Genomic DNA, 14,069 nt, shown 5'->3' on the forward strand with positions numbered 1-14,069 from the left:
GGATCATTGTCATGTTGGAAGACCCAGCCTCGTTTCATCTTCAAAGTTCTCACTGATGGAAGGAGGTTTTGGCTCAAAATCTCACGATACACGGCCCCATTCATTCTGTCCTTAACACGGATCAGTCGTCCTGTCCCCTTGGCAGAAAAACAGCCCCATAGCATGATGTTTCCACCCCCATGCTTCACAGTAGGTATGGTGTTCTTGGGATGCAACTCAGTATTCTTCTTCCTCCAAACACGACGAGTTGAGTTTATACCAAAAAGTTCTACTTTGGTTTCATCTGACCACATGACATTCTCCCAATCCTCTGCTGTATCATCCATGTGCTCTCTGGCAAACTTCAGACGGGCCTGGACATGCACTGGCTTCAGCAGCGGAACATGTCTGGCACTGCGGGATTTGATTCCCTGCCGTTGTAGTGTGTTACTGATGGTGACCTTTGTTACTTTGGTCCCAGCTCTCTGCAGGTCATTCACCAGGTCCCCCCGTGTGGTTCTGGGATCTTTGCTCACCGTTCTCATGATCATTTTGACCCCACGGGATGAGATCTTGTGTGGAGCCCCAGATCGAGGGAGATTATCAGTGGTCTTGTATGTCTTCCATTTTCTGATGATTGCTCCCACAGTTGATTTTTTCACACCAAGCTGCTTGCCTATTGTAGATTCACTCTTCCCAGTCTGGTGCAGGTCTACAATACTTTTCCTGGTGTCCTTCGAAAGCTCTTTGTTCTTGGCCATGGCGGAGTTTGGAGTCTGACTGTTTGAGGCTGTGGACAGGTGTCTTTTATACAGATGATGAGTTCAAACAGGTGCCATTCATACAGGTAACGAGTGGGGGACAGAAAAGCTTCTTACAGAAGACGTTACAGGTCTGTGAGAGCCAGAGATTTTCCTTGTTTGAGGTGACCAAATACTTATTTTCCACCCTAATTTACGAATAAGTTCTTTACAAATCCTACCATGTGAATTCATGGATTTTTTTTTCACATTCTGTCTCTCACAGTTGAAGTGTACCTCTGGTGCAAATTACTGACCTCTGTCATCATTTTAAGTGGGGGAATTTGCACAATCGGTGGCTGACTAAATACTTTTTTGCCCCACTGTATGTAACACCGGTGAAATTGAATAAATATAATAACAGAATTCCAGATACATGTTTTAAATGTGGAGAAGCCCGTGGAACATTTTTCCACTGTATATGGGAATGCAGAATTGTCCGTGCATTTTGACCGGACCAGGCGGAGCTGCAGACTCGGAGGCCGGACCAGGCGGAGGAGCCGGTGGTGGCTGAACGGCCTCGCCAGAACCATCAGCAGACACTGGGACGTGCTGGCTGGGTCCTCCCGGACCCCCAGCTGACGAGGCAAGAGGCTGACCGGGCCCCTCGGACCCTCCAGCGGAGACAGGTGGCTGACCAGAAGATTGAGGAGAGGAGCGACGGTGGCGTCGTTTCCTTCTGAAGGAGGGAACTGAAACTGGTGGAGAAACGGAGACCTCCTCCTCATCCTCCGACCACATGGCCACCAGGAAAAAGGCAGGCGAATGGGCAGGCGAACAAGGTCCCGGCTGGTGTGAGGAAGGAGAGGCAGTCTGAGGTAGCGACGAGGCAGGTGGTGAGTGTGTGTTGTCCTGGAGCGGCGGTAAAGAAGTGGAGGTGGAGGTAGAGAGAGCAAGCTCGCCAGCCCTGACTTGCTCCCTCCAGGCAGCTATGGAGCTGCCCAGCACAGTGTCCATAGAAAGCTGAGTAAGCCAAGGGTTGCTCCGAATGATGGCATCTACAGCGCTTAGCCCAACTGCCATGGTCCTCAAATCATTGGCCTGAGCAATGCGGTCAAGGAGCTTAATCATCCGCTCCATCTCAGCGTTTAATCCAAAAGCTAAAGAGTCTGCGGGGTCCATGTTCTGGTCGTGATCTTCTGTCAGGTTAAGGCTGTGTGCAGGTAGGAGTGGAAGTAGAAGGACCCAAAGTGCAGACACTCGGAGGCAGAAAATGGCTCAAAACTCAGCTTTTATTGCTGGATGGCAAAAAGTAGTGATGGCCCGCTTGAAGCTGACGCTCCGGAGCGTGTGTCGAAAAAAACAACACACTGGTTCAGAAGCACTGTGTCGAGGCTTGCTTCGTTTGGCAAAAGTCACGTGACCAGTGACGTCTGAAGCTTCATTACGCACGTAACTGCTTCGGTACCTGATTCAAACGGATATAAGGAAGTGAATCATCCACGGGATTCGTGGAGTGTGTTGATGGTGACAGATAGCGACGAGGTGATCATTCCACTGACAGATATGGAGCCAGCGAGGAAGAGAGGACGTTCTGGCGTGTGGGAATATTTTGAGTTGATTTTGCTCAATTCATTTTATCTACCGAAGTGAAAAACTTGAAATGTCCAAAATCATGTTTTCATAATGTAAATATCATTACAGCATATGACTTTAGGAACACTTCCATGTGAATTAAAGCTGATGAAGACTACAAAAATGTATTTGACACTATACGTACATTACATTGCTACACAGTTTAGAAAATCATTTTGTTTATTGTTTTTAGGTGATAGTCTGCAGGACCCAGGAATACCTGCATATCTACCAGCTTGCAGTGTGGTTCCTGCACTCCACAGCCTCTTCTGTTCCATGCAAGTGGATTTTCTCCAGGGCAGGAGAAACTATTTCTAAGAAAAGAAACAGACTCAGCCAGCGCACAGTAACACTAATCCTCTTTTTAAATGTAAATAACAAAAGGGCTACCTTACATAGATCATGTTTTTACTTTGCAAGTTCTTGATTAGGGGTGGGTTTTGATTATCGCTTTTCTGATTACAATCCATGCTAAATTGAATAAAGTGATATTGATTCATTAAAATCCCGTGTCGATTTGTAAATTAACGTTATTATGCCTGAAACGCCAGCATCTCAGGTTAAATCTCACAACATGTCGTCAAACACCATGCAGCTAAAACAGTAACTGGGAGCAGGTTTACGGATTCTGCATACAAACGTGAACACAGAGCGCGGACCCGACGCGTCAGAGTCAGATTTTGGTGTGTCGTCGGGTCCGCGCTGTGTTTGCCTCTTTTTTTTCCGCTGGCTTCTGCAGCTGCAGGTTTCATAACTCTCTGTTTACATCTCTAATTAAGTCTCACATGTGTCAGCTTTCTTTTAATAGATACGAAATTATGGATATATACTGTTAAATGATCAGAATTGTAATATTTCTGACTGAGGCAAAACTTTCCAGATTCCAATCAAATTGAATCGGATCCTGTATCGAATCAAAATGATTCTACAAATCAGTGACGATGCAGCCGTACTCAGCCCCCTAAGCATTTTCCCTTTCCAGTTCACAATCAATCCCACCCCTAGGTCAAAAATATGTATAGGACAATTGGCCTAATCTAATATTTTGTATGAACCTGTCCAGCTGTCCAGTGATTAAACGAAAAGTAGATGGAGGCAGGACTTCACAGCAGGGGCATACTCCATAATGTGCTGTGCATTCTCATATGTATATTATATATATTGCTCACTTATTGTATTTACCAACATCAAGGAGTTATGAGCAAAGAAAGGCCACACCATAGTGCATGTTTAAATAGGGAAAGTTTATTGATCAAAATGTATTACGCAGATACGCATTACATTTTTTTCAGCCCCCCAATCGAGAAAACAAAACCAATTACATGTTCAAAGCAACGGAATGGTGGCCCAATATCAGAGAGAACTCCACTCTTGAGTGAGCAGTGATAATTGAGCAGTCCGTTTTATTTTGCAGATTCAAGCTGCTCTTCAAAATTTTCACCACCAGATGTCACCGGAGAGGACTGTGTTGAAAAGCTTCGAGTAATGAACCGTTTTTCAATACAAGCTTCAGTGCTTCGGAAAGCTTCATTTGGCCATCACTAGCAAAAAGTAACAGAAATCCAAATAACCTTACATGACCAGGCAAACGGAACACACAGCATAAATGAGAGTAGATCACGACACAGACACAAAGAAACACGGGGCTTAAATACACAAAGGGAGCAATCAGGGAATGGGTAACAGGAGGGAAACACAGCTGGGGCAAATCAGGCCTAACGAGCCAAGGGGAAGCAAAACCAGACACATTAACATCAGACATGGACTTTCAAAGTAAAACAGGAAACATAACACAGACTCACAGGCAGGCACTATAACAAAGGGAACAAAGACGTGGGACTAGGGTAGACACAGACACTGACTGGATGTGGGGATACAGCAGACAGGGGAGACAGCAACTATGGAACACAGACAGAAAACCAGAAGACTAAAACTCTAACCAAACCCCACCCAGAGAACCTAAACTAAGAATGATCCTAAAACCCATAAAGCAAAGCTAGAAAATAATGAAATAACAAAATCAAAGAACCAAAAACACAAAACACTGGGTCAACGACCCAGGGACCCTAACAATTTGCCATCATACGGTGATTGTCTAGCAGTATTTGGATTTTACAGATGGAGGGGCAGCAGCCGCAAGTCAGCGCTTTTTGAATGGCTGAAATCCAAACTGTCCAAAAGAAAATTATCTGAAGAGGATGGCAGTAGCACACGGCAAAAAGAACATTTCCAAACAACCCATAAAAGAAATGCTCTGAAGAGAAATAGAAAAATAGAAATAGGATGGATGCATTATGATGAAGACACTGAGGTTTTCAAGCAGGTTAGAGCTAGACGAGGAGGAGGAACAAGAAAAATAGACATTTGCAAGGATGCCAAGAAAAAGGACATATTACAGGTTGCAACAGGCCTGTTCTTTCCAGATGGAGAAAATCATTCAGGGGCCCTTAAGAGCTGGTTTTCACTTCATGACGAGGAAGTGGTTCGGTGTTAATGCTTGGAGGTCATTTGTGTCCTGTGATAGCTTTTCTGATGGTGCAATAAAGCATGAGTCAGTATCTAAAAAGTAATCCCCTTCGAGGTGCACGGCTCTGCTTGTTATGCAAGTGAACGCTACTACATACCGTTTTACAATACTGCGCCCTCTTTTCACAACAAGTGGACCAAAATAATCTAGACCAACGTTTCTGAAACTTTGCAGATCTGGAACCACTCTTTCCTCTGGCAGGTCTGCCATCTGTTGTTGGCTGGGTTTTCCTCCATTCAGTTTACAGAATAAACATTTTGCACAGCTTAAACTCCATTTGTTATCCGAAACTTTCTTTCTAAAACAATATCTGGGAAACATGCTCTTTGGCCAGTCTTCTCGAGAATCTCATTTGCCTTTGTTCTCTATTTTTCTCTCAGTTTAAATGAAAAAGTTTGAATCAGAAGTTTAATGTTAGCTGGCATTATTAACTCCTGCAAATACTGCAGTTCCTCCATAGCATTGCAACACTCCTGAATATATAGTCAAGTCCAGTCAAGTCAAATTTATTTATATAGCACATGGAAAACAGCAACTGTTGACCAAGGTGATGGACATTTAAGATCATAAAAAGAGATAAAAGAGATAAAAGAGATAAAACATAAGAAGACATGAAAGAATCATAAAATTTGAAGATTTGAGTAAGAAGTAAGATAAAAGTAGTACAAACTCATCCTGATTTAAAAGCCAAGGAATATAAGTGGATTTTTTAGACGGGTTTTGAAAGTGTCCAATGTTGGAGAGGTCTTTGTGTGACAGTTTGTTCCACAATTTAAGAGCAGTCACAGCAAAGGCCCGGTCTCCTCTGTCTTTAACCTGGACCTCGGGACAGCTGAGAGCATCCACAGACCTCAGTGATCTTACAGGAGTGTACCAATTTAGAAGATCAGAAAGGTTGTTTTTTCCTGCCTTGCTTTGTATCATTGTTTGTAGCTCAACCTCACGTGTCTGAATTTATTTGTTTTTTCATTGACACACTGTATTAACACAAGATTCCTGAAATCATACAAAAGACTACCCTAGTAGTATTTTTTTACTGTAAAAACCACAGACATGTTAAATAAATTATTTTATAATTTGAAATGGTAAATGGACTGGTTCTTATATAGTGCTTTTCTACTCTTCTGAGCACTCAAAGCGCTTTACACAACTTGTGCATTCACCCATTCACACCCATTCGCACAAGCACATTGTTCTAGTTGCTTTCTAAGTAACATTCACACACAAGGATATTTGGCATGCAGACTGGGGAAAGCCAGGAATCGAACCACCAACCTTCCGATCAGTAGATGACCTGCTCTACCACCTGAACTACAGCCACTCACATGCAAACCTACAGCCACCTACAGCCATGCAAATATAAATTGTGTATTTTGAAAACTTATGCACACATTGTGTAAATATATACAATTATTTATCAAAAAATGGAGCCAATACACCAGGGTTTCTTTGTTTTTGCTTTTGTTTTGTTTTTTGGCCACAACTAAGGACCTTACACACCTGCAGCTGATCTGACTTGTCAGGGGAGTAACATAGGAGTGTAGCTTAGAGCTCCTCGACGCTGGATCGTTGAGTTACACTCCAAGTTAGTGTGTGTCTAAGTGTAGTGTCATGCTGGTCATGTATGCCCGTGGGAGTTAGTGTTTCCCTGTAGGAGGAGCGTGGACGAAAAAGGAAAGCACACACAGGGAGTTCGGGAAGACGAGAGCAGAGAGCACGAATGTTTGGGTGAAGACATGACATGGGAGTCTAGTGAGCTCACAGGGATTTGTGTTCTTGGTATTTGCTCCACTGTATATAAAATGTAGGGGTGCAACGATACACAAAATTCACGGTTCGGTTCGGTTCGATACTTTGGTGTCACGGTTCGATATTTTTTCGATACAAAAAAAATGTTCATGCCTTTTTAATTTGTCATTTATTAAAATTATAAATATATATTTTAACTCAAAAGTACAGTTTTTAAATTTAACCCTAACCCTTGTGCGTGTTTTTTATTTTGACAGCGAATGCGCACCTGCGGACCACTTATGTGCAGCCCTGGTTATTTAGCTCGTCATATTGCAGCCACAGAAATTATTTTGTCCATGAAACCATAAAGCTGCACTTTCTTTTTGCCTTATAGTCTCATTTGTCATAACTTCTCCGTTTTGTGGTAAGCTTTTCTTTGGCTGTCACTTTTTCACCCTGACCTGTCTTATTTGGCTCAGCAGAACTGAAATATATATCTGTCTGTGAAGGTTCTCAGTCATCCAGGTCATCGTAGTCAAATATAAATCCTGCTGCTTTTACACACTCACTCACATAAGCTAAGCGATTCTCTGCGCGATCAACCTCTCACATGTTTAAGCTGCGGGAGATTTCACTTGTCATGTTTGCATAGTAAGCTAACGATTAATAAGACGATGTCAGAGGAATTGGTGCACAAATTATCATCACTCACAGATCAGTGCTGTCGCTCTCTATACACAGTTCGCACAATTGCAAAGTGAAAGCAAAAAAACAAGCGCAAATTCAAACGCGATTTCAATATGTCACATATTGACAGTGGCTCACCGATGCCAATGACATAATTACCCAGCTACATTTCTGAAAGAATGCAAAAGCATTGACATATATTTTTCCTTCCTACAATAGCCCGACGGGCAGGGAAGAGATAGATTTTTGTAGCCCGACTGAAAAAATCGCTAGCCCCAGGACGTCAGGCTAGCGATATTGCAAGCCCTGTATCTGATTGAGGAATCATGCATCTTTGGAAAAGAGAGTTTATTACAGAGAAATGTCTCTTTCCAAAATAAAAGCTATACTATCCGCTTCTTCTGGGCTATATTCTCAGCAGCATAAGGAGAATCATGTGCTAACAGCTGTCTAAATGACTCGGCTAAAGTTAGTAGCATGCTTGTTGTTTTTGTCTTTGCACTAGGATGATGTCGGCGTAAATGTGCAGTCATATTCGTCGTGTTCCCACTAGTGCTTTCAGGTTAATCTCGTTGAAATGACCTTAATGCCACAACACGGCAAATCTCCGTTAACGAGCTACCGCCGATCGCCCCGTGCATGGGGCTAGACGGCCAACACGTTAACGAGCTAACTGCGCTAACACACTAGTTCCCACCCATGTAATTGAGCATTGCATGGCACATCCAACATACTGTTTTACTTTAGTCCATGACTCGCTTACCTTCAGGGTCATACGTCACATGAAAACCAAAATAATTCCAAACGCCAGATCTGAATGAGGGTGGGGGAGGTGCCCTGCGCTCTTCCTTCTGACGATGCTGTCTGTGTGGAGCACTCAGTGGATCTGCGCTCGACAGTGCAGCCTAGGCGGAGTAGTCGAACGCAGATTCACTGAGCGCTCCACACAGACAGCATCGTCAGAAGGAAAGTTGATAAAATAAATTACAAATGTTGTATTGTTCGATACATATGCGTAACGAACCGAAAGCACTGTATCGAACGGTTCAATATCGATACGAATATCGTTGCACCCCTAATATATATATATATATATATATATATATATATATATATATATATATATATACATAAACGGAGCTATTTTTTCATCCAAAGCAAGGGCGTAGATTTGGTTTTGGCATTGGTGGGGACGGATTTTGATTTTAAAAAAAAGGAGAAATATACTTGCCTACATATGCTATTCTACGTGTTTTTAAACCATTTAAAAATACAGTCATGACAATAAAAGAATATGACTTTAAGGACTTAACAACATTACTTCAGTTATAGGACACCAACATCTCTGAATGACCTGCTGGTTTTTGTCCATAAAACTACTCATCTAAGATTACCACAAAGTAACAGATCTCTTAGCAAAATTATGCAACATTTTAGGCACTCTTGCCCCTATCTGTCAGGGTCCTGGGTCTCTTGACCCAGTGTTTTTAGTTCTTTGTGATTTTTGTATTATTGTACTTGTGTGTGTGATTTATTCTATGTCTGTGAAGGTTCTCAGTCATCCAGGTCATCGTAGTCAAAGGAGCTTGCAAAGAAAAGCGTCTGGACTTCTTTAAGTTGCTTGAAGACGTTTCACCTCTCATCCGTGAAGCTTCTTCAGTTCTGAGGTCAAATGGTGGAGAGTCCCAGATATAAACCTAGTGGGAGTAACCCCCCACAGAGGGACAAAAGGACCCCCTGATGATCCTCTAATCCCCTGAGCCAAGGTGTGAAACTGGGTGTGGGTCCCAATCAGCCAGAGTTTCGGGTGCGTTCATTGTGAAACCTGGCCCCACCTTATCATGTGAATTCCTGAGATCAGATGGCCCAGGATGTGAGTGGGCGTTAAGGCGTCTGGGAAGGGATCTCAAAACTGGATTATAGATGGCAGAGAGTTGGTGTCGTAAACCCCCGCCTCTGTTCAAAGATGGTTGCTCACAGTGGACATAGATGGCTTCTTTCACTCCTCTTTCAAACCATCTGTCCTCTCTGTCCAAAATGTGAACATTGGCATCCTCGAAAGAGTGTCCTTTATCCTTAAGATGCAGATGGACTGCTGAGTCTTGTCCTGTGGAGGTGATTTATTCTATGGTTTCTAGTTTTGATCCCTTGCCCTTCATGTCTCTCTGTGTCCCCTCTGTTCTGTGTAAGTCTGTGTCAGCATGTTTGAGTTTCCCTCTGTGTCTTTTGGTTCATCGAGTCCTCTGCCTTACTGGTTATGTCTCTGTGTTTCTTAGTTTCTGTCTCCACCGTGTCAAGTTCGCGTCTCTGTGTCATACTTCCTGTTTTACTTTGAAGGTCCGTGTCTTATGTGAATGTGTTCAATTTACGCTTCCTTGTCTCGTCAGTTCTTATTTCCCCCAGCTGTGCTCTCCTTCTGTGTCTCATTCCCCTTGTTACTTCCCAGTGTATTTAAACCCTGTGTTTCTCTGAGTCAGTTTTGTGTCGTACCGTCGACAAGCTGTGTTGTTTCCCCTCGGTCTCCCTGCGTCTCGCCGTATGTATTTCCCTGGACCTCCCTGCATCTTGGTTTCTGGTTTGTTTTGTTAGTTTTACCCAGTTTAGCTTCTAGTTTTATGTTCCCAGTGCCATTGTTGTTTGTATTTCCTTTTGGTTTAATAAATACTCACCTGCACCTGAGCTGCCGCATTTTGGGTCCTAATATATTCCACATGTCTGCCACACCGGACGTGACACTATCAAGTCAGTGAGCTGGGATGTTTTACTCTAAACATGAACTACTGTCGCAGCAACAGACATGCACTACTGGTGTCCCACACAACAACTCAATAAGATAAGATAAGATAGAATGTCCACTATGTGAAGCAGCCAAACACATGCCTTCTTCTCTCATTAACTGAGATAAACTGCTGGCATATTTGTTTTACATCTATACTGTCCAGTCTCTCCTGGTGGACATGGCAACACGTTATTCATGGCTACATACAATTTTAGACTGATGTGAGACAAAGCCTAAAACGATGTGCCGGGAGTTTGCTGTTCTCCCCGGTTCAGATATTTGAAGTTTGCACAGCTACATTCTCGCCTGAAATTTTTTTTAAAAGTTTATTTTGCAATCCAGAAAGAGTAATAAGAGAGGCACTGAAATTCGGGATTGTCCGAGAAATCGGGAGGGTTGGCATGTATTGCCTTGCATAGCCTGTAATGTTATTATGATGGACAGATTTTATGAGTGAACTTAACTTTAAATGAATTACAGGTTTCTTTGAAAAATACTAGTGATGGGTCCAGCCAGGGCCGGCCCGTGGCATAGGCTGTATAGGCAAATGCTAAGGGCGCCGTCCATCATTTGTGGCACTGGCGTGGCGCCAGTGCCACAAATGTTGAAAAAAAAAAGTTGGTACTATTATTTCTAAATACAAAAAATAATCCCACGTTAATTAAAATGCAAAGTAAAGCTTATTTAATAGAAATATTATTTGTTACAACATTACACTACACTGCTGATGTAGGGGGGCGCCACCTAAAATCTTGCCTAGGGCGCCAGGTTGGTTAGGGCCGTTTCTGGGTCCAGCAACACTGACACACCGACGCATGTATCAAGCTCACCTAGCGATGCCTGTATCGATGCGTGCGTCGCTTTAAGAAAAAGTCACGTGATCGACACAGCTGCTGTATCGTTCATTGCCAACGACCCAATCTGTGTTTAAAAGGTACCGCATCTGCATCTGCCAACGGAATGAGTCGCTACCAAAAAAACACAAAATTACTCTCGCAAAGATTAAAAAAATAATAATAATACACATCTCTCTCCATAACAAAATGGAGCCCGAAAGAAAAAGAAATGTTTCTGCTGTGTGGGATCATTTTGATCTTTTAACTGCAAATAAGGTAATAGTTTGTCTGTCTTTGTTTCAGTGTAATCTATCATTCTTCAAGGTTCTTCAAGGTTCTTTATTTGTCACATGCATAGTTATACAAGTATAACATACAGTGAAATGTAGCCTGACACGCTCCTCAACATGTGCAAAAATTGTATATACTATATACATATAGTATATACATATAGTATATACACTGGGTGAATGTGCAGTAGTACCAGCAAGCAGGTGAATTCTGTACATTAATATGAATAGACATCTGACTATTTTACAGGATAGACAATATAAACATATTTAAAATTAAAGGAATTGAAATGTACATTGTGCCTTGGTTTAGAGTGTTTGGACGAGAGTCCTGTCTCAGTCAATTATAGATGATGTGAGAGGGCGGGTGTGTGTGTTTAGGGCACGGATGGCTTGGGGATAGAAGCTCCTCTTGAGTCTCTCTGTCCTTGCCCGGAAGATGTGGAACCTTCTACCAGATTGCAGAAGTTGGAACAGTTTGTTGCCAGGATGGGACGGGTCCTTCAGTATCTGCGCTGCTCTAGTCCGGCATCTCCTGGTGTAGGTGTCCTATTTTCCATAATAGGAAAAACAGCAATGTGACTTGAAGTGTAAATTATTTATTTCATTTTATGCAGGTTAAATGTCGCATCTGTTCTGCGGAGCTTTCTTACACAAACAAAAGCACCTCCTCAGTGTTTAGGCATTACAGAGCCAAACATGAAAATGAGGAGACAAACACACCGAGGATGAACACTGGTGGGCCTATATAGACACTGAACATCTTTATCATCATTTGTTTTAATTAATATGTGTTTTATTATTTTCATCTAGGAAGACTGTTCTGGACCAGGCAGTCCTGAATTTTATTATAAAGGACTGCCAACCCCTTAGTATTGTGGAGATTGAGTGTAACGTACTGAGGGAATAGGAAGACATATTATCAGAACCTTATCCACCTGGCTTTACAGCTTTTGTGTACCCCAGCTTCATCTGTTCCTGTGAGTTTTCCAAAGCTGGGGAAATGGTGTAAAAAACAAAACAAAAAACGCAATAGACTGAATGCAAATACATTGGATAAACCTAATTTTCTGAATACAAATTTATAATAAACTCTGAGTCAAATGGGTAATATTACATTCACAATACTTTCATTTTAATTTTCACTTAATGTCATTCATAATATGTTTTAAAGATGTCTACAATATTTGTAATATAGATGTAAAATGATTCCATGGAAAGTACAATACCTTACAGTGTATACAGTGTATATAAGTATGACTAGGTCATTGAATCAGTGTCTGTTGTGAGTCTCAAGTCAGTTGCCTGCAATGATATTTAAGGTCCAGCAGGTGCCAGTATGGAGCAAAACAGCAAAACTGTGTCGACACAGCATGGATACAGTTTGTGCTAAAACGCTTCATGAGGCCTCATCTACCCATCATTAAAAAAATACTTTCTTATATCCAGGATCTTTTTGCTGCCATCCTCCTCTCCTCCTCACAGCGCAGGCTTGCCGCTGCTAAAACTAAACAGACCTCCCTGAAAGGCTCAGCCAATCACATTGGCCATATTTGTCACATGACGTAGGACTCCAGTAGAGAACGTAATTTAACTCTTTCTGCACCGCTGGGTGAGTGAAACGAGACGCTGACAGATCGTTTTGTTGTTTTTTTTTTTTTTTTTAATTTCTATCGGTTTTGTTTTTCTTTACTCAAAGAGATCAAATTATTGGTGGGGACATGTCCCTTCCGTCCATCCCAAATCTACGCTCTTGATCCAAAGTGAGTAAAGTAGTGAATTTGGATGATAAAACAAACTAAACCAGCGTTTGGATCGATATCTGGATCGATCTGCCCACCCTTGTCTCCTGGATCGTAGCTGAGATCAGCGTGAACCACGTGGGTCTCTGCTCCCTGATCTGTTTCCTGTGTTTGGAAAGAGTTGCAGCTTCATCGCGGAGTTTCTCTCGGTTTGTGGGCTCATCTAAAGGTAAGCACCGAGCTAACTTTACTGTGAGTTCAGTTCATGTTGAGTTTAGCTCCTGAATGAGGTCTTCTGCTGCTCTCCTCGGTGTCTGTTCACAGTTTATTGTGAACACGTTGAGAGAAGAGTGAGAGAGTGTTTGGAGAAAAACACCAACTAATCATTAGCTCAACATGCTACTGGTGTCAACCCAGCCTCCAGTTTGGGAATTAAAGTCAAGTCAGCCTCCACCATGCTTTGTGTTTCCTTTGTATTCTAAGTATTACGGCAGGATGCGCGGACACCTGATTTCAAAATAGAGACCAGCTTCGACTGAATTAACAGATATGTCAAGAACATAAAAAATATTATTTAGTCTTTAGTCAGCTGCTGTGGATGAACAGGATGTACTCAGGATGTGTCATATACGATCATGGGGCCTCACAACGAGAAACAGGAAACAGATGGAGGTGAGAGAGTGCTGAAACCGTTAGTGAGGAACAAACACCAATACTATAAAAGGAGTTGCAGACAACTGTAACTCACTGGCGCATGTTATGTTATCTGCTTAGGCATGAAGGGGCGTGAACCCTGACATGTAAAACTGTGTATCGAAGTGCTTCCTCTTTGAGATCTACTGGACTACGCTGAGGGTGGTGTCGTGTACATCTCCCACATATGTGCTTAATAAATAATTGTTGTTGACTGGACAAGATCTGAGTAATGTTTTTTTGTTCTCAGCCCAACATCAAAGAATCAGGACAGTACCGTTCACAGACAGTTGGGGAATGGCTGCACAGAATCAAACTTTTAGGAGTGGTGGAGGTGGTGGGACTGGAGGGCTGAAGGAGTTGAAAGTGTGGGGTGGGGGAGTGACAGGTCTGTCCCTGTTTGTGGAAACCACAGGAGGAGCTGTTCAGG

At 42.5% G+C, this 14,069-nt stretch overlaps 1 protein-coding gene across 2 annotated transcripts in view; it reads left to right on the forward strand.

Annotated features, from left to right (window-relative positions):
• Positions 1–12,787: 12,787 nt before the first annotated feature.
• The window catches only part of LOC309713791 (uncharacterized protein), a 29,483-nt gene continuing 28,201 nt past the window's right edge, over positions 12,788–14,069 (forward strand). Inside the window, exon 1 of one of the 2 annotated variants that reach the window (XM_082545644.1) lies at positions 12,788–13,175. The gene's annotated coding sequence lies outside the window, so the exon portion shown is untranslated. Of the gene's footprint in view, positions 13,176–13,555; positions 13,619–14,069 lie in introns of those variants that run through there. The other variant, XM_082545645.1, reaches the window with a different exon arrangement.

Source organism: Aulonocara stuartgranti (genome assembly GCF_965226115.1).
Source record: "Aulonocara stuartgranti genome assembly, chromosome: 9".
Lineage (NCBI taxonomy): Eukaryota > Metazoa > Chordata > Actinopteri > Cichliformes > Cichlidae > Aulonocara > Aulonocara stuartgranti.